General features: G+C 41.5%; 1 protein-coding gene and 1 pseudogene across 1 annotated transcript in view; one reads left to right on the top strand and one right to left on the bottom strand.

The window, feature by feature from the left end:
- LOC113137743 (NACHT, LRR and PYD domains-containing protein 12-like) overlaps positions 1 to 27,107 on the top strand; it is an 884,868-nt gene that overhangs the window by 569,658 nt on the left and 288,103 nt on the right. The gene's annotated exons all lie outside the window — the stretch shown is intronic.
- LOC113137738 (zinc finger protein 208-like) overlaps positions 1 to 27,107 on the bottom strand; it is an 852,137-nt pseudogene that overhangs the window by 662,667 nt on the left and 162,363 nt on the right.

Below are 27,107 nucleotides of genomic sequence, written 5' to 3'. Positions count from 1 at the left end.
GACCTGAATAACTATTTAAGACAAACTGACCAATCACCACCAAGTGACAAGTGACTTAATCCATAATATTATCATCAATTAATACTTAAAATCAGAACAACAATTATGACATACAGAGAAATATACTAGATAAAACTCACAATAGTAATTAATTATATGATCTAAGAATAAATGTTTATAAAATATCACATTAAATGTCTGCATGTCACAGCATTCAAAGGTAAGAAAACGGTAAATAAACTAAACTTCATTTCATTAGTAGATTAATGGCATTTATCAAACATTAGTGACAATGAGTCTAAATTAAAAATGACAATTTGGTAAATGGTCTTAAACTTGAAGCAGACTAAAAATATTCCTAAAAACATAAAGAGAAGATTGGTCCCAGATACCAGTGACACTGCCCCATCACAGTTAGGGGACAGTGAACCAATCACCAGCAAGGATGGAGCACTTCCTGGACCAACCACATTGTGTTAAGCACGATGAAGGACTAACCAGATGGTTTCTCTGCCCAGTGCAGCAAGACACAAAAAGACACACAGAGAGACACAGCGAGTTTTTGTGGAGAGAGTTTTTGGAGATTTGCAGATTCCACAACACCCTCGCGTTCTGAGGAGAAAGACCCTAAGAAAGAGAGCACCTACAGAACAGTGAGGTAGAGACTGCTTTTACTGCTCCTGCGGAGGAGAGACCTAAAGACATCCTCCATGTGTCGCTGTCCTGTAGCCAACAGCTCACCTCCAGCTGACCATCTCACACAAAAAAACTTTCTGCAGCGGCCAGACGAAGAGCGAAGAAAGGCGATAAACGGATTCCAGTCCTGCAGCCGAGGACTTTGGGGAACGCCTACGTCTATCCTGGAAACCTGCCGGCAGACAGGTTCAACCAACCCACAGCGGAACAGACTGAGCCTCAGGAAACCTGAGGTCAGACAAAAGTAACCCATGGCTGTGCTGTTGTCTCACACTAATCTCAGTTGGTCTCCGTAGATACTTACAGCTTCCTCCTAAACTGCTGTTTAGACCTCAGACTCAAACACAGAACATGAATTGATTTCAAGATTTCTTTTTCCACCACTGCATACAGTGGGTACGGAAAGTATTCAGACCCTTTTAAATTTTTCACTCTTTGTGTCATTGCAGCCATTTGCCAAAATCAAAAAAGTTCATTTTATTTCTCATTAATGTACACTCAGCACCCCATCTTGACAGAAAAAAAACAGAAATGTAGACATTTTTGCAAATTTATTAAAAAAGAAAAACTGAAATATCACATGGTCGCAAGTATTCAGACCCTTTGCAGTGACACTCATATTTAACTCACATGCTGTCCATTTCTTCTGATCCTCCTTGAGATGGTTCTGCTCCTTCATTGGAGTCCAGCTGTGTTTAATTAAACTGATTGGACTTGATTAGGAAAGGCACACACCTGTCTATATAAGACCTTACAGCTCACAGTGCATGTCAGAGCAAATGAGAATCATGAGGTCGAAGGAACTGCCCAAGGAGCTCAGAGACAGAATTGTGGCAAGGCACAGATCTGACCAAGGTTACAAAAGGATTTCTGCAGCACTCAAGGTTCCTAAAAGCACAGTGGCCTCCATAATCCTCAAATGGAAAAAGTTTGGGACGACCAGAACTCTTCCTAGACCTGGCCGTCCAGCCAAACTGAGCAATCATGGGAGAAGAGCCTTGGTGAGAGAGGTAAAGAAGAACCCAAAGATCACTGTGGCTGAGCTCCAGAGATGCAGTAGGGAGATGGGAGAAAGTTCCACAAAGTCAACTATCACTGCAGCCCTCCACCAGTCGGGGCATCATGGCAGAGTGGCCCGACGGAAGCCTCTCCTCAGTGCAAGACACATGAAAGCCCGCATGGAGTTTGCCAAAAAACACATGAAGGACTCCCAGACTATGAGAAATAAGATTCTCTGGTCTGATGAGACCAAGATTGAACTTTTTGGCGTTAATTCTAAGCGGTATGTGTGGAGAAAACCAGGCACTGCTCATCACCTGCCCAATACAATCCCTACAGTGAAACATGGTGGTGGGAGCATCATGTTGTGGGGGTGTTTTTCAGCTGCAGGGACAGGACGACTGGTTGCAATTGAAGGAAAGATGAATGTGGCCAAGTACAGAGATATCCTGGAAGAAAACCTGTTCCCGAGTGCTCAGGACCTCAGACTGGGCCGAAGGTTCACCTTTCAACAGGACAATGACCCTAAGCACACAGCTAAAATAACAAAGGAGTGGCTTCGGAACAACTCTGTGATCGTTCTTGACTGGCCCAGCCAGAGCCCTGACCTAAACCCAATTGAGCATCTCTGGAGAGACCTGAAAATGGCTGCCCACCAACGTTCACCATCCAACCTGAAAGAACTGGAGAGGATCTGCAAGGAAGATCCCCAAATCCAGGTGTGAAAAACTTGTTGCATCATTCCCAAGAAGACTCATGACTGTACTAGCTCAAAAGGGTGCTTCTACTCAATACTGAGCACAGGGTCTGAATACTTATGACCATGTGATATTTCAGTTTTTCTTTTTTAATAAATTTGAAAAAATTTCTACATTTCTGGTTTTTTCTGTCAAGATGGGGTGCTGAGTGTACATTAATGAGAAATAAAATGAACTTTTTTGATTTTGGACAATGGCTGCAATGACACAAAGAGTGAAAAATTTAAAGGGGTCTGAATACTTTCCGTACCCACTGTATAACCAATGGTTATACTGTTACAATGTTTTATTTGTTAATTCATCTAGTTTCTCTGACCAGTTCTCCCTCTGTTTCCCCCTATGTAAATAGCATGTATCTACCATGTAAATAATTGAATAAATCTTAAAAAGGCATCTGTGACTGGCATCATCTATGTTATTTTACACAGTAAATACGTCACTGAATCTGGGAATTCTCACTCCAACTGTAGACTGATATTCTGTAATACTCATTAACCGACTGGTTGATCTGCCATCAAAGGATCTAGTGCTCCAAAATTATAAAGACGGTTTATGATATTCTTAATTCATAAACCAGACATAATAAACACATTCATGTCCAATACATATATATTTAATTTCACTACACTGTAGAGTGCTTTTCTACACTTCAGTCCACTCTAAGCACTTTTACACTTTGCCCATTCGCCCATCCGCTCACACACCAATGGAACTGCCATCAGGGGAAACTTGGGTTGGGTTTTCTTGCCCAAAGACACTAAAATATGTGGACTAGTGAAGACTCACACACCGGAGAAATGTCTTTCTGAGTTGTATTCACACACTTACTGACATCCAGCTACATCAAGTGAGGAAGATCATGTCAGAGTTGAATCACCAACACTGGTTCATAGTTGACCTGCTCTACCTGTTAAGCCACAACCTCTATTTGATAGCAATAGAGAAGCAAAGACAAAAGCCAGTCTTAGACCTATCTCCCACAGTTTCCACCAGCAATTAAGAGGCTCTTGACAAACACAGTGGTCAGTTTGAACATTTCTTCTTTGTGTGAATGCGCTGATGGGCTGTTAGAGCACTTGAACTAATGAAAGTTTTTCCACATTGGTCACACCAGTACGGCTTCTCTCCAGAGTGAATACGCTGATGTGTTTTGAGGTGGCCTAACTCTGTGAAGGCTTTTCCACACTGGTCGCACCAGTATGGCTTCTCTCCAGAGTGAATACGCTGATGTTTTTTGAGGGAGCCTAACTCTGTGAAGGCTTTTCCACACTGGTCGCACCAATACGGTTTCTGTCCAGAGTGAATAAGCTGATGTCTTTTGAGGGAGCCTGACTGTGAGAAGGCTTTTCCACACTGGTTGCACCAGTATGGCTTCTCTCCAGAGTGAATACGCTGATGACTTTTGAGCTGGCCTAACTCAATGAAGGCTTTTCCACACTGGTCGCACCAGTACGGCTTCTCTCCAGAGTGAATACGCTGATGTTTTTTGAGGGAGCCTAACTCTGAGAAGGCTTTTCCACATTGGTCACAGCTGTACGGCTTCTCTCCAGAGTGAATACGCTGATGTGTTTTCAGGTGGCCTAAATGTGTAAAGTCTTTTCCACACTGGTCACAGCTGTATGTTTTCTTTGCAGTGTGAACATGTTGATTTATCTCTAAACTGTGCAATGTTGTGAAGGTCTTGGTGACTCCCTTTCTTCTTTTCTATTTGTAAAAAAGAAGAAAAAAGTGAAATGGAGAGAAGATATGAAATAACATGACAGAACAATCTAAAACCATAAATGACATTTACAATGTCTATGAAACATGAACATCATGAAAACGTCCTTGGAGTTGGAGTAGTAAAGTTGTGTTGTGTCTCATTTTGTCATTTTTAAAATTGAGCCTAAATAAACTTTTCTCTTACCCAAATTTGGTTTTCAGAAACACTCTGAGGGCCAAATGACCACCGAAGCAGACTTTCTTGCCCTGCTTGCATAGTAACCTCAGCAAGCTCCAGGTGATGGCAAAGTACTCTGTGGTGAACAGCTGATGTCTCAAACTACAAAAACAGAAATATTTTTCCGGAAATCTTCCTTTAAGTCCATAAATTCCATGAATCTATTCCATTGTTCATCATGTATCATTTCAATCAGTGTTCTTTCCCATGTCCTCTTTTGCTATTTAGACTTACAAACCCAGTAATTTTTGTTATTTATAAGAGTATATAAGTCTCTATTTGATATCATCCCTGCCTTCAGATTTGAGATTTCATCTTAATAATTGTTCATCATTTTTAGTGTAACTCAATTGTGAAAAGCCTGGTGTGCAAATAGAAATTATTATTACGATATAAAGTAATAAACCACAATTGTAGTCCCTCTAAACTAAATGAAGTGTAGAGTTAAAGTCACTAAAGATGTGTAGATATGTACATGGTCGTGGTAGCTTGTGCTAACTCACAACATTTCTCAGAAATCTACAGTTGCTTCTCTACTGCCTCTGCTGCTAAAGCGCCGACTTCAGAGAAAAGTGATCGTGCTTTTATTGTAACTAAATGGGACACATAATTGCTGACTGTGTAGCTATGAGAAAAAAACAGATCACTAATATTATCATTATCTGGGAAACCACAGACAAATGAGTAGTACAAATATCACCCCAACCGGTCGAGGCAGATGGCCATCCAAACTGAGCCCTGTTCTGCTGGAGGTTTTTCTTCCGTTAAAGGGAGTTTATCCTCTCCACTGTCGCCAAGTGCTTGCTCATAAGGGATTTATTGTTTTTTTTTTTTTGTAAAGTGCCTTGAGATGATTTGTATTGTGATTTGGTGCTATACAAATAAATTTAATTTAATTGAATTATGTATCTTAAGAGACACATGTTAACTTCATTCCATTACGCTGCTTTTCTACACTATTTCACTGTTCCCTTCTCAGACCAGTCTGCCTGTGGGGCCAGATGTATTTTGTGAGGAATTAAACCATCTTAGGTAACAGTTTACCACTTTAAGGTAAATACACTGTCAAGTGTGGTGTAAAATAAAGTGTTAACCACGGTTATTATTTATATTTTACCCTACTTGTTATTATTAACCTGTAAAATCAAGGACTGGAGTAGGGCATTTTAAAACTTTTTTTCATGTTAATTCAATATGCCACCCTTCTATAGTCTATGCCCCTATCTGCCCCCCAAGAAAGAAATCCTGGAACTGCCCCTACATATATGAAACAATAAAATTATAATAAACTGTCAAGTGGGTGCAAACTGACCAAATAACTACATTCAAAATGAAAACTTTACCACTAATAAATTATTACTTACAGTGGGTACGGAAAGTATTCAGACCCCTTTAAATTTTTCACTCTTTGTGTCATTGCAGCCATTTGCCAAAATCAAAAAAGTTCATTTTATTTCTCATTAATGTACACTCAGCACCCCATCTTGACAGAAAAAACCAGAAATGTAGAAATTTTTGCAAATTTATTAAAAAAGAAAATCTGAAATATCACATGGTCATAAGTATTCAGACCCTGTGCTCAGTATTGAGTAGAAGCACCCTTTTGAGCTAGTACAGCCATGAGACTTCTTGGGAATGATGCAACAAGTTTTTCACACCTGGATTTGGGGATCCTCTGCCATTCTTCCTTGCAGATCCTCTCCAGTTCTTTCAGGTTGGATGGTGAACGTTGGTGGACAGCCATTTTCAGGTCTCTCCAGAGATGCTCAATTGGGTTTAGGTCTGGGCTCTGGCTGGGCCAGTCAAGAACGATCACAGAGTTGTTCCGAAGCCACTCCTTTGTTATTTTAGCTGTGTGCTTAGGGTCATTGTCCTGTTGAAAGGTGAACCTTCGGCCCAGTCTGAGGTCCTGAGCACTCGGGAACAGGTTTTCTTCCAGGATATCTCTGTACTTGGCCGCATTCATCTTTACTTCAATTGCAACCAGTCGTCCTGTCCCTGCAGCTGAAAAACACCCCCACAACATGATGCTCCCACCACCATCTTTCACTGTAGGGATTGTATTGGACAGGTGATGAGCAGTGCCTGGTTTTCTCCACACATACCGCTTAGAATTAACGCCAAATAGTTCAATCCTGGTCTCATCAGACCAGAGAATCTCATTTCTCATAGTCTGGGAGTCCTTCATGTGTTTTTTGGCAAACTCTATGCAGGCTTTCATGTGTCTTGCACTGAGGAGAGGCTTCCGTCGGGCCACTCTGCCATAAAGCCTGAACTGGTGGAGGGCTGCAGTGATAGTTGACTTTGTGGAACTTTCTCCCATCTCCCTACTGCATCTCTGGAGCTCAGCCACAGTGATCTTTGGGTTCTTCTTTACCTCTCTCACCAAGGCTCTTCTCCCACGATTATTCAGTTTGGCTGGACAGCCAGGTCTAGGAAGAGTTCTGGTCGTCCCAAACTTTTTCCATTTGAGGATTATGGAGACCACTGTGCTCTTAGGAACCTTAAATGCTGCAGAATTTCTTTTGTAACCTTGGCCAGATCTGAGCCTTGCCACAGTTCTGTCTCTGAGCTCCTTGGGCAGTTCCTTCGACCTCATGATTCTCATTTGCTCTGACATGCACTGTGAGCTGTAAGGTCTTATATAGACAGGTGTGTGCCTTTCCTAATCAAGTCCAATCAGTTTAATTAAACACAGCTGGACTCCAATGAAGGAGCAGAACCATCTCAAGGAGGATCAGAAGAAATGGACAGCATGTGAGTTAAATATGAGTGTCACCGCAAAGGGTCTGAATACTTATGACCATGTGATATTTCAGTTTTTCTTTTTTAATAAATTTGCAAAAATTTCTACATTTCTGGTTTTTTCTGTCAAGATGGGGTGCTGAGTGTACATTAATGAGAAATAAAATGAACTTTTTTGATTTTGGCAAATGGCTGCAATGACACAAAGAGTGAAAAATTTAAAGGGGTCTGAATACTTTCCGTACCCACTGTATTTTGAAAGCTTCTGTCATGATGTGGGGTTTTCTGTTCCGGTTATTGACTTTTTTTTTGGTTTATTTCCTGTTGTCACCTGTGCCGGTCATAGGTAGCTTTATGTTCACTATTACAATTTGTTCCACCTGTGTTTAGTTAGCTTTTTTTTTGTCTTTATATATCTCCTGTTCTTCTTTGTTCGGTGTCGGACCATTAATGTTTTTCCACACCTATGTTGGTTCATATCAGAGCGAGTGGCGTTTGTTCTGAGAATTTGTCTGTGCCTGAGCCCTGGTCATTCCAGGGAAGAAAAAGAAGAACTCTCTCTGTCCTGCATTTGGATCCTATGTCTCATCCCTTCACCCACCACAGCAACGACATGACAGCTTCCCATAACACCCTGAGGCAAATTATTTAAGTCACTTGATTCATTAATGTCACAATTTTAATGGACACACTAGAATCTCCCTATGAACACTCCAAAGAAAAAAAATCCAATGATGGACTTGAAATGCCAAACTGATAAAGTACTGGTCAGATAAAGTACAGAGTAGCATAAGTAGCATATCAGAGTAGCAACACCCATCCATAGTAAACTGGCTGGGTAATGGCTCAGACCTACTTCTAAGCTGTTTTATTCAGGACTGGGTGAAACCAGGAAAACACACACCGGGAAATACATAAACATAAAGGCTGGATTTTGTTTTTTTTTTTCTGGATTTTAGACGCTCCCAGACTTGAACTAAAATTAGAAAGAACAGATGACACACGGAACCATGACTCTGGCCTCTTTGTGAACCCTTCTCTATCCATTAAGTCTTGAACACTGACCTGTTGATCGCTGGGAACAGAGGACTAGACCTCCTCGTTACTGCGGTCAAGCCAACCGCAGTTCAGAGAACGTACTTTCAGGGCACTTTTCATTTTGCTCAGAATTCACATAATATAACAAGCTGTTATGTTTTTTTTTTTTTTTTCAACTTTGCCCTCATGTTTTATTTATAGGTCTTTTTTGACAGGTGTTTGTTTATTTGAGTAATGATTTTCTGTATTTTTCAGAGGGCTATAAATACCCCATTTCTCATCAATAGAAAAAAAAAAAAACAATGGTCAGTTCTTATATAGGACGTCCCATGCTATATACATACCTCATATGAAAACTTTTTACTGCAGTGTTTTGGAGGAATGTGCCATTACCCTACTCCAATGTCTGTGGCTACCCCGTTGTACTGTATAATTATAATAATAAAATAATAATACTGTAAAAGAAAACGTACTAGAACTAGTAACTAAAAGGTCACATAATGAAAGCACAAAACATAGTTTTACAACATATCAAGTCAATGTACATTTTTCTAGTGTAGTACTGAGGATGAGGATGACAGTGCCAGTCATCTTCACCAAAAATGGCATTTGCAGGTATGTTAACACAGGTGGGATGATATCATCCATTACACAATGAGCACTGCACCATGATTTCTTTGTTGTGTGCAGTCCATGATTTCTTTGTTGTGTGCAGGACTGCACACAACAAAGAAATCATGTTACATGGTACACTCTGATAGGGGTCTGCCTAAAATTGGCTTCGCTTGGTTGAGGCTCTGAAACGCCTGATGAATTCTGCCTTCATCCATCCCTCACCGAACAGACAAGTCTCAGGCCTAACATTGCAGCATAGAGGAAGTGCAAATGCAACTGTAAACAAGCCACAGTTGCTGCTATTGCTTTGCTGCTGAACACTAGGAAATATTACCATGAATTGGTCTTCCTTTGGCCTTAACCCAATGGTTTCCCCCAGTGTGTAAAATTCAAATGAGTGGCTTGTTAGGAGTACCCACAATTCCTCCGTTTCTAATACACTAAATAAAAGTTTGGACTGAAATCCATAGATTTCTGTGTATTCATTTGCAATAAGGTGAGAAGCAAAGTTGATCTCATCACTGCTGAGCCAATAATCAGGGTGCAGAATAGAACTAAGAGTTCTTGCTGTTTTTTATAAAGTCTACTTGGAGGCAGTTTTTCACTTGAGCTGTAATATCCATACCAACATGGACCAAAGTTCATACCTCTTTGCATTTGTAGGTGTTACCTTGTGTCTGAGCCAACACAAGGCTCAGACACAAGGTAACGTAATTTCATGGTAACCTGTTGTTTCTGTCATGCATTACACAATAGTATTATTGTTTAAAAATCCAAAGGCTTATTTTATCCGATTACTCAAGTAATTGCTGAAATATTCTGTAGAATACTCAGCTCCAAAAATGATCAATAGGTGCAGCCCTAGTTTCTTTTGTAAAGGCCCAGCATCCTAAGGGAGGCGATTGTTTTTGTTAATATCAGTTTAGAAGGAATAAGTAATCATTTATTTCTTTTCTTTTAATTATTTTCTTTATTCTACTTATGAGAAATGGGGTCTTTGTAGCCCTCTGAAGTAGGATAATGGCGCATTTCTCCAAAATGCTGCAGGTTTCATATGAGGTATGTACAGTCAAGCCCGAAATTATTCATACCCCTGGCAAATTCTGACTTAAAGTTACTTTTATTCACGTGCCACTTTTTGTTCAAATGTAAATAAAAAATGAATAGCCTACTGATTTTTTCCACAATGATGCCCTGTACATCATCTTAATTTCTTCTGCGAGACGCCTGTGTCATTTCTAATCAAGAAAAAGCTTGCTGGTTGAATAAAAGTAACTTTAAGTCAGATTTTGCCAGGGGTATGAATAATTTCAGGCTTGACTGTATATAGTATGGGACGTCCCCTATAAGAACTAAGAACTACTTATGAAATAAGCATCTATAGCCCTCTAAAGCATAATAATATCCCATATCTTTAAAGGGTTTCTGAGATAAAAAAGTTTTATATGAGGTATGTATATATACTATAAAAAGGATTAGAAATTTAGCTTTTTTTATACTCTGGATTGAAATAAAAGCATAGGCTATTTAAACAAACTATTTATTTGTTTGTCTGTAAACTCATCTGAAAACAATGATTTGAAAGATAAACTTTAAAGAAAAATACAGAAAATAACCCCTAAATAAACAAACACCTGTCAAACTGGCTTGACCGCAGTTTTCTATCTATTAATTCCTTAACACTGACCTGCTCATCGCTGGGACCAGAGGACGAGTCGGGCTCGTTGGTCGGGTGGTCTGGGTCGATGAAATCTTGATCCTGGTTGTCCTCCTTTATTCCGCCCTTGTATTCGTCCAGTTCGGTACAATCTGGATCCTGATCCTCCTCTTTAACGGCGTCTTTGTTGTGGTCCTGGTTGACAAAAAATGGGTCCTGGTTCTCTTCCTTCATTTCGCTCTTGTAGGGATCGTGGTCCATAAAAACTGAGTCCTCGTTCTCCTCCTTCATAATGATGTAGTGGTCGTAATCGATAAAATCCGTGTCCTGACTCTCCTCTTTAATTTCATGTCTGTAGTGGTCCTTGTAGACGAAACCTGGGTCCTGGTTCTTCTCTTTAATCTCGGTTTTGTAGTAGTTATCGCTGTTTTCATGCTCTGGTTCTGTTTTTGTCGCCGCCATATTGAGACGCAAACGTCACCAGAAGCTGAAGCCCCGCCCCCTTAGTAACCGTTGCTAAGTGTCAGCAGTGGGCCTCGATGGGAGTGTTATCAGTGTTTGAGTCACTGTCAAAATATCATGGTGTGGAAATCGATGTGTGACGATAGTGAAGTTTGTGTACATTATTTACATTTGTAGACGTGTGATATATATGCAAGAAGGTATTTGACATTTGAAAACAAAGTGTATTTATGGAAGTGAGAGCTCCATGGACCCTCCACTCTGTGATGAGTGCTTGTGTGACTGTGGCTATATAGTGTTTTCAGAGTTAAGCTATGAGGACCATCATGTCCATGGTGTCACTGTAAAGCAAACACTGGGGGTTTATATGATGTGTTTCACTTTGTTCTAGATCCAACATGTTCATACGTAGATAAATTAATATGCATAATAAATTAATCAATTTCATTTTTTATTGAACACATTACTTAACCCTCAAGGGTCTGAGGGGGTTTTTGGGACCTGGACAAATTTTGACATGTCCTGACATTTGTGCTTTTTTCAGTGTTTTTTAAACATATTAATGTCTAAAGTCTGATAACACTGTAATCAGCACACAATTGGCTACAATAATATGTGAGCAGCAAGTTTATACATGATTGTGTTTTTGAGAAAAAAGTGTTTATGCATGGTTAGTGAAAAACTACAATTTTTTACTCACTGAAATAAGACCATAAAACACAAACAGAACATTGGTTCACAAGACTTTGGAGACCAGCATATTGTAGGCTAAAGTGTTTACTTCAGAGTGCTGTGAATGTCATCTTGTTCACACATTCGCAGTAAACAATACACTGATTTAAATTTTCTAAGACACTTTTTGTCCAGAAAGGCCATATGCAAGAGGGTGTGTCTGAGGATGAATAGTCATGTGATTTACCTGAGAACACAAAAGACGCACTGAACGACCAGACAAAGACGCACATAATGAGCCTTTCAGACAATGTAGATGGGACGGATTAGTGCAGCACAATACAAAACAATGAGGAGCCAAACGATCCTCATTTGAGTTAAAATCAGTGTTTTTACTCTGAGGACAAGCTAAACTATTTGTCTCTGTGTGGAATACAAGAAGCGCTTCTTCACGTCCGTGACGCTCTATCATCCAAACGTGCAGAAAAAGTGAGTAAATTCTATGATGAAGTTTGACTTTTTATGTCATTTCTCTGGGGTGTGCACATATTTACCTGGTTCACCTGAGATTATTTACATGTGAACAGTGGACAGTGTACAAGGCGGGACCGCATTACCTGTAATGAGGTGAGACAGGAAAAAACAGACTTCTCCTTACGTTCATACGGATTAAATAAAAAGTGATGATTTGTTTTCGACTTGAATTGTTTCACTCAAAAGAAAACATTTCAAGCTTTCTAGCCATATAATTCTTATTTTTATGAGCCAAGTATTCGCTGAGATTCTGGTTGTTTTATTTACGCGTCTGTGAAGAGAAATGGCAGAGACAGAAAAGTCCGAGAGCGCACCCTGTCGGCTTTCTTTATTTAAAAAAAGCACAACGTTTTGTTTTTATTATGATGGTATACCACTAAAACTAGACCCTTTACAGATTTGAATGATATACTTCTTTTATCTGTACGATCAGAATTGACGGAGTAATTTAAGTTTGTTTCGGCCTTATCAGGAAAAGACGCCTCAAAACGCGCCGGCGCGTGCGTCGACCCCAGAGGGTTAACTGCTATTTGAAATAAAATTCTAAAATATAATTGCCCAAAAATTAATACAATAAAACTTAGTTCTCAGCAGTGATGACTTCATGAGTTTCTTTACAAATAAAATTATAGATCAAATTCAGCAGATGCTTCCTATACCTGCAATAAATGAATCTTCTACTACAGTAGCTCTTGAATCATCTGTAAGACCTCAGTTATGTTTAGACTGCTTCTCTCCCATAGATCTCTCTGAATTTACATCAGTAGTTGCTTCATCGAAATCATCAACGTGTCTCTTAGACCCCATCCCGACTAGACTGCTTAAAGACACCTGCCATTAATTAACTCATCTTTATTAGACTTGGTAAATGTATCTCTAGTATCAGGCTACGTACCACAGGCCTTTAAGACTGCAGTAATCAAACCCTTACTCAAAAAGCCTAGTCTTGATCCAGGAGTCTTGGCTAATTATAGACCAATATCCAACCTACCATTCAAGGGCAGTACCAGAGATGCCTATCCAGTCCTCTAACCTTTGTAACAGGATCACATGGTCCACTGTGTCAAAAGCAGCACTTAGATCCAGCAGTACTAAGACAGAGACTCTGCCAGCGTAGGTGTTCAGGCGAATGTCATTTGTCACCTTGATGAGGGCAGTTTCAGGGGGGTGTAAAACCTGACTGAAAATCATCAAAGCAGTTGTTTAGCATGAGAAAGTCAGTAAGTTGTTGGTAAACAACTTTTTCAATGATTTTGCCTAAAAACGGCAGGTTTGATATGGGCCGGTAGTTGTTCAGTACCATAGCATCAAGATTGCTCTTCTTCAGGAGAGGCTTGATGATGGCAATTGTCAAGGCCCTTGGAAATGTTCCAGGCTGTAATGAGTTATTAACTAATTGAGTGAGTTGTGGTGACAAACTGCTTAGTACTGATTTCAGAAATTTGGTGGGTAAAACATCAAGGCTTGATGACGGCAATTGTCAAGGCCCTTGGAAATGTTCCAGACTGTAATGAGTTATTAACTAATTGAGTGAGTTGTGGTGACAAACTGCTTAGTACTGATTTCAGAAATTTGGTGGGTAAAACATCAAGGCAACAGGTGGATGAGCTCAGACTGGAGATGATCTCTTCAGCTGTTATGTCATTTCCTGGTGTAAAGTGTGTCAGTTCTACCAAATGTTCCCTTAATGACTGCAGAGTTGGTATCTGCCTTGTGCAATTTATTGTTTGTTTAATACCCTGAATATTGTCATTAAAAAATAATGCAAATTCATTACATTTAGATGTTGAAATTAGTTCCAGTTGCAATGGAGATGGAGGGTTTGTTAACCTACTCACTGTAGCAAACAGGACACGTGAGTTGTTACTACTGTTGTTGATGATTTCAGAAAAATACATTTCTCTCTTTCTACGTAGAGTTTCATTGAACACACACAACATCTGCTTATAAATATCATAATGAACCTGGAGCTTTGATTTATGCCATTTTTGTTCGGCCTTCCGGCAGTCCCTTTTCTGTGCCCTGACCGAGTCATCATTTCTCCACAGTGGCTATTGCCTGTTCCTGATTAATTTATCTTTAACAGGAGCAATCACATCTATGACATTTAGAACACTTGAAGTATATGAAGTCAACAAATCTTCAACACGAAAGAAAGTGGTATTTTCAAACCTAATCATCTCCATAAACAGTACCCTGGTGTTATCATTTATGTGTCATTTCTGAACAAGTGTAGGTCCAGTTGCATCTTTAGGAATTATGGACACATCAAAAATGGTCAATCTCAATCACAGACATTAGAAGCGTTAACACCCTTAGTAATGACAAGGTCCAGAGTGTGACCTCCGGTATGGGTCGGCTCTCTAACATGCTGACTAAGGCCATACGTTTCAAGGACGGCAGAAAGTTCTTTGGCATATCTGTCACAGGCCTTATCCATGTGAACGTTAAAATCACCTGAAATAAGCAAACAGTCAAACTCTGTGAAGACAACTGAAAGCATCTCAGTAAATCCATCAATAAAATTTTGACAGCATTGGGGAGGTTTGTAAATGATAATAAAAAGTACAGAGTGTGGAATGCAGACGCACCTATGGGGGCTTCATATAAGATAAAGGAAGTAACTGGCCTTAGTTTGCTCAAGCGACCCCCACTCAGAACACATAGAAGACAGTTGGCAATAACAACTCCATATAAGGTAATATCATAAATTCCTTTTGGTGGGGCGCTGCCCAACAGTTTAAACATTGTATAGTTTCCATCTATTGTTTAGATCTCTCTGCCTGCATGTGTGAGTGGATCTCCGGAGACGTCTCTGTACTTTTACAATAAACTGGTGTGTCGATTCCTAACTTACATTCCGTCTTCTTTTATCCCTACATTAATGAACCCGGGGAAAGTCATAAGGTAAGATTTTGCATCAAGAGGAAAATAATTTTTGCTCCATTTTAAAAGATACATACTCAGATGATAAGAACTCCCCAAATGACAGCCTGTGGGTAACCATATTATCCCTAAAAAAGGCACAGACGCCACCACCCTTTTTGTTTTCTTGTGATTCTGATAGAAATGTAAAATTAGATGGGGTGGGTTCAATAAGAACTGCATTTCTTGTCCTGCTATCTAAACATGTTTCTGTTAAAAACATAAAATCAAGCTTGTAAGAGGAGATAAAATTATTGATTAAAAATGATTTGTTACATAAAGATCTGACATTGAGCACTGCAACTTTCAAATTAGTTTGAGTAGGACCTGAAACTATCTGTCTGCAAGGGATTTGAATTAGATTTCTCTGATTGGCCAGTCTAACTGTCACTCTTTTAGCCACTCTGCATGTTTTGACTGTAGCTATAGCACTAGGGGAGAGTGTTCTCTCCCTGGGCCTCAGGTCGATAAGTGGTTTATTATGGCTACAAGTCCTGGAACAGCAGAGGCCCTGGGTGTCCTAGTTGCTGATAGCAGCATTGATGCTAGTGTAGTAGGACTAATTTTGTTAGAACTAGGATAGCCAATCACCACTTGGGGTGCAGTATAAAGATGGTGAGCTTCATTCACACTCTTTCTTCGGCCTCACGCATGCGCTGTCAGCGAGAATTATCAGCGTCTTATACGTTGTGGCTTCAGGTAGGCAACTGGTAGTTGCTATGTGTATTTTCTTAACATAGTGCTTTCCGTGGTGTTTACCTGTCCTCCTGTGTGGATCAAGCTACTAGATGCGCCTTTCCTCTTTTGTGGTTGGAGCGGCCTTCTAGGGTATGTGTTTCTGCTAGTTAGCAGCAAAAGTCATTACAATTATAGCATCTACTAATATACTTTGTTTCCAATAATAGGAGCTGCTGTTTTGTTTGCCTGATTCTGCCTAAACTCTGGTTCCGATCCCCGAAGTTTGGGGAGTGGAGTCCTTACTACACCATTTGTTGTACGGTGCCGGCCGTCAGCACTACATAGGAACTGTTGCCTCACGGATTCGTGGTTACCTGGATTGAAGCCACGCGCTGCAATATACTCTGTTTTTATGTTTTCATTATTGTACTGATGTTTAGAAGTTAATGTTTTTTTTTAGTATTTGAACTACTATTGAGTTCTTTTAAAAGTTATTACAGGATTTATTGTTTTGTCCTTTTTTGGTTGTTTGTTTTTTTGCCTGCTTATGTTTATTAATCTGTGTGTCTCTTAAGAGGATCACAGGGGTGTTGGTGTCGGACTTTGGTGGTGGTGCTTCGTGGTTGGTGTTACTAGCACCCAGCTTCTGTTGTAGTGTGTTTGTCGTGCTCGTGCTCTGTGTGCATTTCTTCGTTTTGTGTGTTTTCCCTCTCTTGGTCCCCTCTCTTAATCCATGGGTGAGTTTTCCTCTTATACTTTATTTAGCTTGGTTATAATTATTATTAAATTTCAATTTCTTTTGCTTAAAAAATTATTGTCAATAAAATTGTTATTTTACTGATGGATACCTGGTCTCTGATCAATTAGTTGACACGTACCTGTGTGCCCTGTGTTTCCCTGGGTAGTTCCCAAGGTGGCGTTGTCTGTGGAAAAGTTCAAATCATCACTAAGTGCGGGTTTATTTTAATAAATAATTGTCACTATCATTTTAAGTAATAATCCCTACCCTACCCTCACCACACTAGTCAAGATCTTTGGTCCGGGAGCAGGTGGAGGGGGTCTGACAGGGGTGCTCTGAGGAAAGACAGGTGTAGGTGTTGGCCGAGGTGGTCGAGCTGGTGGAGTTTTAATTGATTGAGGGACAGAGGTCATGCTCCTGGGTGGCAAAGGGGGTGGTGTTTGCTGGGGGGATGAATTCACTGGCGTTGATGGTAATACCCGTGACCTTGCCAGGTTAGGGGTAAGAGGCACCATTTTAATTCCAGATTTCACCAAGGTTTCCAAATGATTTGGAAATTCCACTGGTGAAGCCGGGGATAGGATGGAAAATGATGAGCTTGCAGAGGATGTGGATGCCGCTGGGGGGGCTCAGGGCAGTGGAGGGGGCACCATTGAAGGTGCTGTTGAGGGGGTATCCTTGGCTGATGAGGGGTTCGTTGCTGGTGTGGTGTGAGTGCTTACTTCACTCCTCTCTTCTCTCAGAGGAGCCTTTGGCTGTTCAGACCGCCATCCAGACCTAGTGTGGTTTCTCAGAGAATGGAGGCGGTTATCTGTTAGCCGTCTCACTCCACTCCTGCTCAGATATGGGCCCTTTCCCTTGAACAAGTCGCCGCGTTGCCAAAACAGGTTGAAGTTATCAATGAAGTGTACTCCTCTTATCTCACAGGCCTTGGACAGCCACGTGTTCAATGCAAGCAGCTAACTGAATTTATTAATCCTCCTGTTGATGTTTGGGAGAGGTCCACTGACAAATGACTGGATTTTCAGTTTTTCAAGTTTCTCTAATAATTTAGAGAAGTCCTGTTTTAAAACCTCTGATTCTCCTTTTCTGGTGTCCACTCCACCCACATGTTTGACTCCATGGTGTTTTGAGATGACCTGGGGGAGGAGAGCTGCTATATCAGTGACCATGGCACTTGGGTAGCTGCATGTAATAATTCTGCTGTTGTTTATGTCACTGATAGCACCGTCTCCAAGCAGAAGGACATCTCTGTCCTTCACATTTGTCACATATTCTTTGTATCTGTTTCTCTGACTGGCTGCATGGCTCCTATTTTTAAAGTTATTGCTTTTTTGGATTTCAGTCATAGCAGACAATTTCTTGCTCAATAAGATTTAGTTCAGACAGTGGTTGAAACCTTTTACTGAGCTGTATGTTTGTTGATGCTACATGTGGTCCTGGGGTGCCACCATTCTTCTTCTGTGATGCTTTGGCTTGGCACCAAGTTTATGCCAGGCGGCTTCATTTTGATCAATTCCCACTCTTGAAAGTTTTGGGAAAGATACTGTATCATCCAGGTTCAGGGAAGAGTTTTGGTCAACATAGCACTTTTTATTGATAGTAGGTTTTGGCTTCTTACCACTGGGTCTGAACAGAAGCATGTCGTGAAGTCCTGTTTCAGATTCCAGAGCAAGAATCTTCATTTGATCTTCACATTGATTTCCTGAAAATATATCCGGCAGTTTTGGCACAATGTGTTTTCTTTTCCAGATGTGCTGAAATATAAACAATCCATGGCTGTAGTCCCTCAATAGGTCAGATTAGTTGTTAAAAAGTAATCACTAAAATTCCAAGTGCAGTTAAAAAAGGGGTAAAAAAGTGTATCATAAAATCATTGGGTAGAAATAAATGAAATAAAAAGGAATAAAAGCAAAGTAAAGCTGGCAGAAGCAGGAGCAAGTAGGAGCAAGCAGAAAAGCGGCTGCACCCTTCAGAAGCAGGAAGCTTAAAGACCTCGTAGTACCATATTATCCCAATAGAGCAATTCGCTCTCAAAGTGCAGGTCTACTTGTGGTTCCCAGAGTTTCCAAAAGTAGAGTGGGAGGCAGAACCTTTAACTATCAAGCTCCTCTCCTGTGGAACCAGTTCCCAGTCTGGGTTCAGGAGGCAGACACTCTCTGTACATTTAAGGGTAGACTTAAAACCTTCATTTTTGACAAAGCATATAGTTAGGGCTGCTTCAGCTAACCCTGAACAATCCCGTAGTTATGCTGCTATAGGCCTAGACTCTCTAGACTGAGCACCATCGATGCACTGAGCTCCCCTACCCTAACCCTCCCTTCCCCTCCCTTCCTCTCCTCCCCCCTCACATGTGTATTCCACCATTGAATGAATCTTGTGCTCTCTCCCTCTCTCTCTGTTCTCTCTATCTGTATCTTCTGCAGGTGTCCCTGGTCCTGGAGCTGTATATTGCTGATGTGCAGTTATTGGCCCCACCAACCTGCAGTGTCTATTTGTTGTTTATTGTTGCTGTTCTTTTCTCTCTCCTCTATCCACTCACCCCAACCGGTTGAGGCAGATGGGCGCCCAAACTGAGCCTGGTTCTGCTGGGGTTTTTTTCTTCCGTTAAGGAGAGTTTTTCATTTCCATTGTCACCAAGTGCTTGCTAGGAATTTCTTTGGTTTCTGTTTGTATTTTTTGAAAAGTGTTGAGATGATTTTATTGTGATTTGGCGCTATACAAATAAATTGAAAATTGAAATAGTCCTTTACTATAAAACTTAGTCCTTAGTCCTTGTCTTGAAGATAGTCTTAAATGCCCTTCACATTATAATTCTAGTCCTCTTCAGTCTTAAGCCAGTCTTCAATAATAATCTTGTTCCCAGTATCGTTAAACTCATTTTTAAATACATTTTAAATTAAGTCCCTTTCATTTATTGTTAAAACTAGCTGTGATTTACATAATGGTCCACTTCCTGACTCAATCCCTCATGCTTGTTCACAAGTTCCAGGAGAATACGGAGGTCTTAGTGACTCCAACATAGATGTGACAAAAGTCTGGACAGAACATCACACAGGAACTGGAGTGGAACTGTGTTGGGAATCAATAGTGGGTTTAACTGTAACTAACTAAATAGATGTCATTAACATGAGTCAGGTTGGGCTCAGCATGGTTGCATGGACCAAAAAAAATTATTTAACTGAGTCCAGGTCCATACCACAGTCACCTTGAAGATGATTACGTCCTGTAGAGACAAGCAGAGTAGAGGTCAGAAACCAGTTTGCAGAGACTAACTTCATCAGTAACAGACGTCTTCACATCAACTCAAACACATGAAAACATGTGTCTTCCTGATCTGATTAGCTGATTGTTGTCTCTTTCTGTCTTTCTGTCCAAACCTGAAGCCTGTCCCTGTTCTCTCACAGCTTCACTGCAAAGGGTCAAGCTTTACAGGAAATCCTGGGTCTTTGCTTTGATACTGACTGGGTTTAGTACAATCCCACTGAAAGCACCATGGACTGACTCCAGCTCTCTACTGCCCTCAGAGTCTTCAGGCTACAGTCTGGACTCTGCTCAAGATCACGCAGCTGCTGCACATCTAAATCCTGCAGGTTGTTGTAACCCGAGTCAAGTTCGCTCAGATGGGAGTGTCATGAGTCCCTCTGGGGACTTCCTGCCAGAGGACTCTTATTTTGTGTGGCTTTCCTGTTTCCCCTGTTCTGTTCTCTGGCAGCTTTATGTTGGTAATTTGTGTTTATGAGCTTCACCAGTCCCCGTTATGTTCACCTGTGTTCTATCACCTTTTGTGTTCTACTTATTTATACCTCCCTTGTTCCTTTGTTTAGTTGCAGAAGCATTAGTTGCCTTTAGTTGGTGTTCGCAAGTAGAAGTGCGCTTTTGTGATGACCGTCTCACCCGGTCTTTCTTAGTTTTTACCGTTTGATCCGGTTTTCTAGTTTTTGCATTGTCTTGAGCCCTGGATGTCCCAGGAAAGAATAAACGCTTCTGTTGTCCTGCATTTGGGTCCTCACCTTCTTCACACCACACCACCCACACTCCCCGTGACAGGGAGGGGTTGGACTTCAGAACTGAGACCAAATAATCACAGGTGGTCTCTGACAACGTGCAAAGACTCAACCTGAATAAAGAATAAAATATTGAGATAAAATCATTGATAATCAATCAGATGTATCTGACTCAATGAGCCTTTTTCTAAAATGAGTCCTAATTTTATTGTAGATCATCAAAATGTCAGTGCTCTACAGACGTCATCCAAAATACCACCACAACATTCATGAAGTACACCCTTTCATGATAACAGTGGTTCAGAACATGCTGCTGACCTCAGTCTTACCTACAATGATATGATCAAAATCCAATTATACTTTCGAACTGAAAAAAGTTCATTCTTCTCTCCACTGAAGTTAGAAAGTTTCTGATTTGTTTTTAAACATATCCTGAATATTTATAAATAAAATTATCAAAATGTCATGCAGTGATCTGAAAAGAATATATATTAAAAAAAATAGAACAGCTAGAGAAGGTGAACAGACCTCAGAGTCTAGTTCTGTTAGATGGGAAGCATTGGACTTCAGAGCTGAGGCCACAACTTCACAGTGAGTCTTTGAGAGTCCACAGTTAACAAGTCTGTCAGGACACATATATATTAGAAAAGTTGTTATTACTACACAGACAATATATTGAGTTTAACCATTTGATGTCAAACACGAACATGTGAAAAATGTGTCCTATGGAAAAACCATTGCAAAGAAAAACAAGAACTGTGTTCATTCACTAGACTGAAAAAAACAACAAAAACATCTGTAGTGACACCATTTAGAACAGCCCAAGGACATCTGGGACAAAATCCACCTGATGTCATTATCACAATAAACAAAAGGAACATTATGATGATCATCACATCTGGACTTACCGAGCCTTTCTGCAGTTCCTCATAGCTGGAATTAGTCTCTGTCCTCCCTCCTTAGATGAACTGTATTTCTTGAGGTCCAACTCATCCAGAACCTCCTCTGACATCTGCAGCATGTAGGCCAGAGCTGAGCACTGAACCTCAGAGAGTCTCTTCTCTGATCTGTTCTCTGACTTCAGGAACTCTTGGATCTCCTGATGGACTGAGTGGTCGTTCAACTGGAAGATGTTGATGCTTCTGTCAGGAGAGATTTTTTTGGTGTTCATCTCTTTCAGGTTGTTGATGGCTATCTGGATAGATTCAGAACAGTTCTCTGTATGACCCAGCAGGTTTCCTACTAGTCTCTGGTAGGACTCCAGACAGAGGCCATGATGGAAGCGGACAAACAGGTCCAGGTGGCCACTTTTAGTTTCCAGTGATTTAGCTGTGGTTCTCCTCAGGAAGCTATCCAGTGTCATCATGTCATCCCTGTCATCATGATTGTCATCATCATCATCATCATCATCACCAAGTAAGAAATCATCAAGGGATGAACGCTTATAGTTTGTCCACAGGAACTTTTTCAGTACCTCTGTCTTCCTGTTGTTGAAACAGTGGACCATGTAGACTGCAGCCAAAAACTCCTTAACACTCAGATGAACAAAGCAGTAGACTGATTTATGGAAGATCACACTCTCTTTTGAAGATCTCTGTACAGACTCCGGAGTACCCCAAGGCCTCTGGGACATCCGGGCCATACTGCTCCAGGTCTTCTTGGTAGAACATGATATTTATTTCCTCCAGATGTTCAAATGCCAGCCTACCCAGCTTCAGAAGAACTTCCCTGTCAGCCACAGTCAACTCCTGTGGACTTGTTTTATGGTACTTGTCCTTCTTCCTCTTTGTCTGATTCAACAGGAAGTGTGAGTACAGGTCAGTCAGGGTCTTGGCCAGCTCTCCTCTCTGCTTTGTGGTCAACATGTGCTCCAAAACAGAAGACTGGGATTTGACACATGATGTGAAGGCTCTTGGATGTCTTGATGTGTGAGATGATTCTGCTGGACAGCTCTTCATTGCAGGACCTCCTCCTGAAGTACTCCTCCTTCTGCACATCAGTGAAGCCTCGTACTTCTGTTACCCTGTCTACACATGTAGTAGGCACCTGATTGGCTGCTGCAGTTCGGGAAGTTATCCAGACCAGAGCTGAGGGAAGCAGATTCCCCTGGATGAGGTTTGTCTGTAGCTCATTCACTGAGGCCTCCTGTGTGACATCAGATACCATCTTCCTGTTGTTGAAATCCAGTGAAAGTCTGCTTTCATCCAGGACATCAAAGATGAACAGAACTTTACAGAGAGCCAGCTGCTCTGCTGTGACCTTCTGTAATGTTGGATGGAAAACATGGAGCAGCCTGAGAAGACTGTATTGTTCATTTTTGAACATGTTCAGCTCCCTGAGTGAAAGGAGAACCAACAGACCAACATCTTGGTGTTCCGAACCCTCTGCCCAGTCCAGAGTGAACTGAAAAGGTTTTTCCAACACCAGCGACGCCATTGGTCAGAACCACTCTGATGGGTCTCTGCTGGTCAGTGGTGGCTTTAATTAGACATGCCATTACATCACCAACACTTCAGCATTTTGCAATATCTGCAGAAAGAAAAGTTTTTGTCACTTTAAGATACTTGAACACAGGTATCTTAAAGTGACAAAAACTTTTCTTTCTACAGATATTGCAATTTATCATCATTTATATAATCACTTTAAGATAGTTGAAGACAGGAATGCAACTACAGGGGGGCACATTCCAGTGTCTTCATGTGCCAGTCCCAAGTCCAGGTAAATGCAGAGGTTTGTGTCAGGAAGAGCATCCAATATAAAATTTAAGCCAAATCAAACATGCGAATCACAAATATGACTTCCATACTGGATCGGTCGTGGCCCGGGTTAACAACGACCTCCACTGGTGCTGTTGACTTACAGGGTGCCAGTGGAAATTGAACTATTGTTGGTCGAAGAAGGACAGGAGGAAGGCATGTTCATAGGCAAAGAGGGAAGAGGAAGTGCAGGAGTGTAGGACTTAGAGTAGGGACTTCGAATGTAGGGACTTTGTCAGGGAAAACTAGAGAGTTGGCTGACATGATGGAGCGAAGAAAGATGGATATCTTGTGTGTTCAGGAGACCAGGTGGAAATGTAGCAAGGCCTATAGATTAGGAGCAGGGTTTAAGCTGTTTTATCATGGTGTGGATGGAAAAAGGAATGGAGTAGGCGTTATCCTGAAAGAGGATTTTGCTAGGAATGTTGTGGAGGTGAAGAGAATGTCAGATAGGGTGATGAGTCTGAAGTTGAAGTTGAAGGTGTGATGTGGAATGTTGGTTATGCCCCACAGGTAGGATGTGAATTAGAAGTAAAAGGAGAATTTCTGGAGGGAGATGGATGAGGTGATTCAGCGTATCCCTAGTGGTGAGAGAGTGGTGATTGGGGCAGACTTCAACGGACATGTTGGGAAAGAGTGCTGGGTAAGTGATGGGTAAGTTTGGTATGCAGGACAGGAATGCAGAAGAACAGATGGTGGTAGACTTCGCAAAAAGGATGGAAATGGCTGTAGTGAACACATTTTTCCAGAAAAGGGAGGAGCATAGGATGACATATAAGAGAGGAGGCAGGAGCAGACAAGTTGATTACATCTTGTGCAGACGTTCCAACCTGAAAGAGATCAGTGGACTTCAAAGTAGTAGTTGGGGAGAGTGTAGCCAGACAGCATAGGATGGTGGTGTGTAGGACGACTCTGGTGGTGAGGAAGATGAAAAGGACAAGGGCAGAGCAGAGGACCAAGTGGTGGAAGTTGAAAAAGGAAGAGTGTTGTGTGGCTTTCAGGGAGGAGCTGAAACAGGCTCTGGGAGGTCAGGAGGTTCTTCCAGATGACTGGACAGCTACAGCTAAAGTGATCAGGGAGACAGGTAGGAGGGTACTTGGTGTGTCATCTGGAAAGAGGAAAGCAGATAAGGAGATTTGGGGGTGGAATGAGCAAGTTCAGGTGACTGTTGTTGGAGCAGGAAGTAGCAAAGATCAGTAAGGATGAAGCGAGGAAGGCGTTGAAGAGGATGGAGAGTGGAAAGACAGCTGGTTCTGACGACATACCTGTGGAGGTATGGAAGTGTTTAGGAGATGGGGCAGTAGAGGTTTTGACTGGGCTAAATAACAAGATCTTGGAGAGTGAGAGGATGCCTGAGGAACGGAGGAGAAGTGTACTGGTGCCCATCTTTAAGAACAAGGGAGACGTGCAGAGTTGTGGAAACTACAGAGGAATAAAGCTGATGAGTCACACAATGAAGTTATGGGAAAGTGTAGTGGAGGCTAGGCTGAGATCAGAAGTGAGCATTTGTGAGCAGCAGTATGGTTTCATGCCAAGAAAGAGTACCACAGATGCAATATTTGCTTTGATAATACTGATGGAGAAGTACAGAGAATGCCAGAAGGAGCTGCATTGTGTCTTTGTAGATTTGGAAAAAGCGTATGACAGGGTGCCGAGAGAGGAGCTGTGGTTTTGTATGAGGGAGTCTGGAGTGGCAGAGAAGTATGGTCAAGTGGTGCAGGACATGTATGAGAGCTGTAAGGTCAGTGGTGAAGTGTACTGTAGGGGTGACAGAGGAGTTCAAGGTGGAGGTGGGACTGCACCAACGATTGGCTTTGAGCCCCTTCTTGTTTGCTGTGGTGATGGACACGCTGACAGATGAGGTTAGACAGGACTCTCCGTGGACCATGATGTTTACAGATGACATTGTCATCTGTAGTGAGAGCAGGGAGCAGGTGGAGGTTTGCTCTGGAAAGGAGAGGAATGAAGCTTAGCCATAGTAAAGCAGTACATGTGTGTAAATGAGAGGGACTCAAGTAGAACGGTGAGATTACAGGGAGCAGAGGTGAAGAAGGTGGAGGATTTTAAGTACCTAGGGTCAACAGTCCAGAGCAACGGAGAGTGTGGAAAAGAAGTGAAGAGACGTGCAAGCAGGTTGGAGCAGGTGGAGGAAAGTGTCAGGTGTGATGTGTGACAAAAGAATGTCAGCAAGAATGAAAGGAAAGGTGTACAAGACAGTGGTGAGACCAGCAATGTTGTATGGTTTAGAGACAGTGGCAATGAGAAAAAGACAGGAGGCAGAACTGAGGTAGGCAGAGCTGAAGATGTTGAGGTTCTCTCTGGGAGTGATGAGGATGGATAGGATCAGGAATGAGTACATCAGAGGGACAGCTCATGTTATAGATGTTTTGGAGAAAAAGCCAGGGAAACCAGATTGAGATGGTTTGGACATGTTCAGAGGAGGGACAGTGAATACATTGGTAAAAGGATGCTGAGGTTAGAGCTGCCAGGAAGGAGGCCTAGAGGAAGACCAAAGAAGGGGTACATGGTTGTAGTGAAGGAGGACATGAGGATAGTTGGTGTGGGTGAGGAGGATACAGAGAATAGGGTTAAATGGAGGCAGATAATTAGCTGTGGTGACCCCTGAAGGGAGCAGCTGAAAGGAGAAGAAGAAGAAGAAGATACTTGAAGAAGGGAAGATGCAACTCTGAATATTGATGACCTAGGTTTTATCACAGTCTTCCATTAGTGGGATAATCAATTAAACAGTCTATGACCCAGTCATCACTGCGCAGTTTGTCACTTTTCCATTAGATCTACCAACACTGCAGGCTCAAAAGCGAGCCTTTATGAATATTGCAGTCTTCGCAGGACTGGTGCATTATTGACTGCACCCATATCTGTACAGTAGCACCATTAAATGATGAAGCCACAAGTGGCATTTAATACGCATTTGCAAATAACTGATGTGGTTGCCAAATAGCCATGGTCAGCTCATACATGAATACTTGCTGAAAGCAGTCTGCGGCAGTATTTGAGGGGAATCATGTGCCAGCTGGGTGTCACTTGCTGGATGACAGCGGCTACCCATGCAAGCTGTGGCTCCTCACCCCTTATCTGAGCCCAGAGCCTAGGCTGACGCTCAATTATAACGGGTAAGCCATATGAATTTAACAAAAGAAATACACATAGAATTTTTGTTTGATGGTAGCATACATTGTTCCTTTATGGAAGTGATGTATTTGGTTGTATTGGTGTAGGCTAATTATTTGTATATTTTATAGAGCCCATAAAAAAACACAAGTGGTTGTTGTGGGGGGCATTGGCCAACGTAAAAGGCGTTTTCACGTGAAGACAAAGTTTTCAAGTTTTCACGTGAAACCAGACAAAGTGTGCAAAGTCATAATTACTGTGTGCTATATTGCACAGTGGCAAATCCCTGAGCTGCCTGAAGAAGGACCACATGACAGAGGCAGGGATTCAATTCAATTCAATTCAATTTTTATTTGTATAGCGCCAAATCACAATACAAATCATCTCAAGGCACTTTATAAAAACTAAAACTAAAATCCCAACAATTCCCTTATGAGCAAGCACTTGGCGACAGTGGAGAGGAAAACCTCCAGCAGAACTGGGCTCAGTTTGGGCGGCCATCTGCCTCGACCAGTTGGGGCGAGTGGATAGAGCAGAGAGAAAAGAACAGCAACGATAAACAACAAATAGACACTGCAGGTTGGTGGGACCAGTAACTGCACATCAGCGATATACAGCTCCAGGACCAGGGACACCTGCAGAAGATACAGATAGAGAGAACAGAGAGAGAGGGAGAGAGCACAAACTAGAGGAGAGAGAGAGCACAAGGTTAGTGACATTCAATGGTGGAATATACATGTGAGGTGGGAGGAGAG

The sequence above is a fragment of the Mastacembelus armatus genome, unplaced genomic scaffold (assembly GCF_900324485.2).
Source record: "Mastacembelus armatus unplaced genomic scaffold, fMasArm1.2, whole genome shotgun sequence".
NCBI classification, from domain to species: Eukaryota; Metazoa; Chordata; class Actinopteri; order Synbranchiformes; family Mastacembelidae; genus Mastacembelus; species Mastacembelus armatus.
This window is presented reverse-complemented; position numbering and strand designations above follow the sequence as displayed.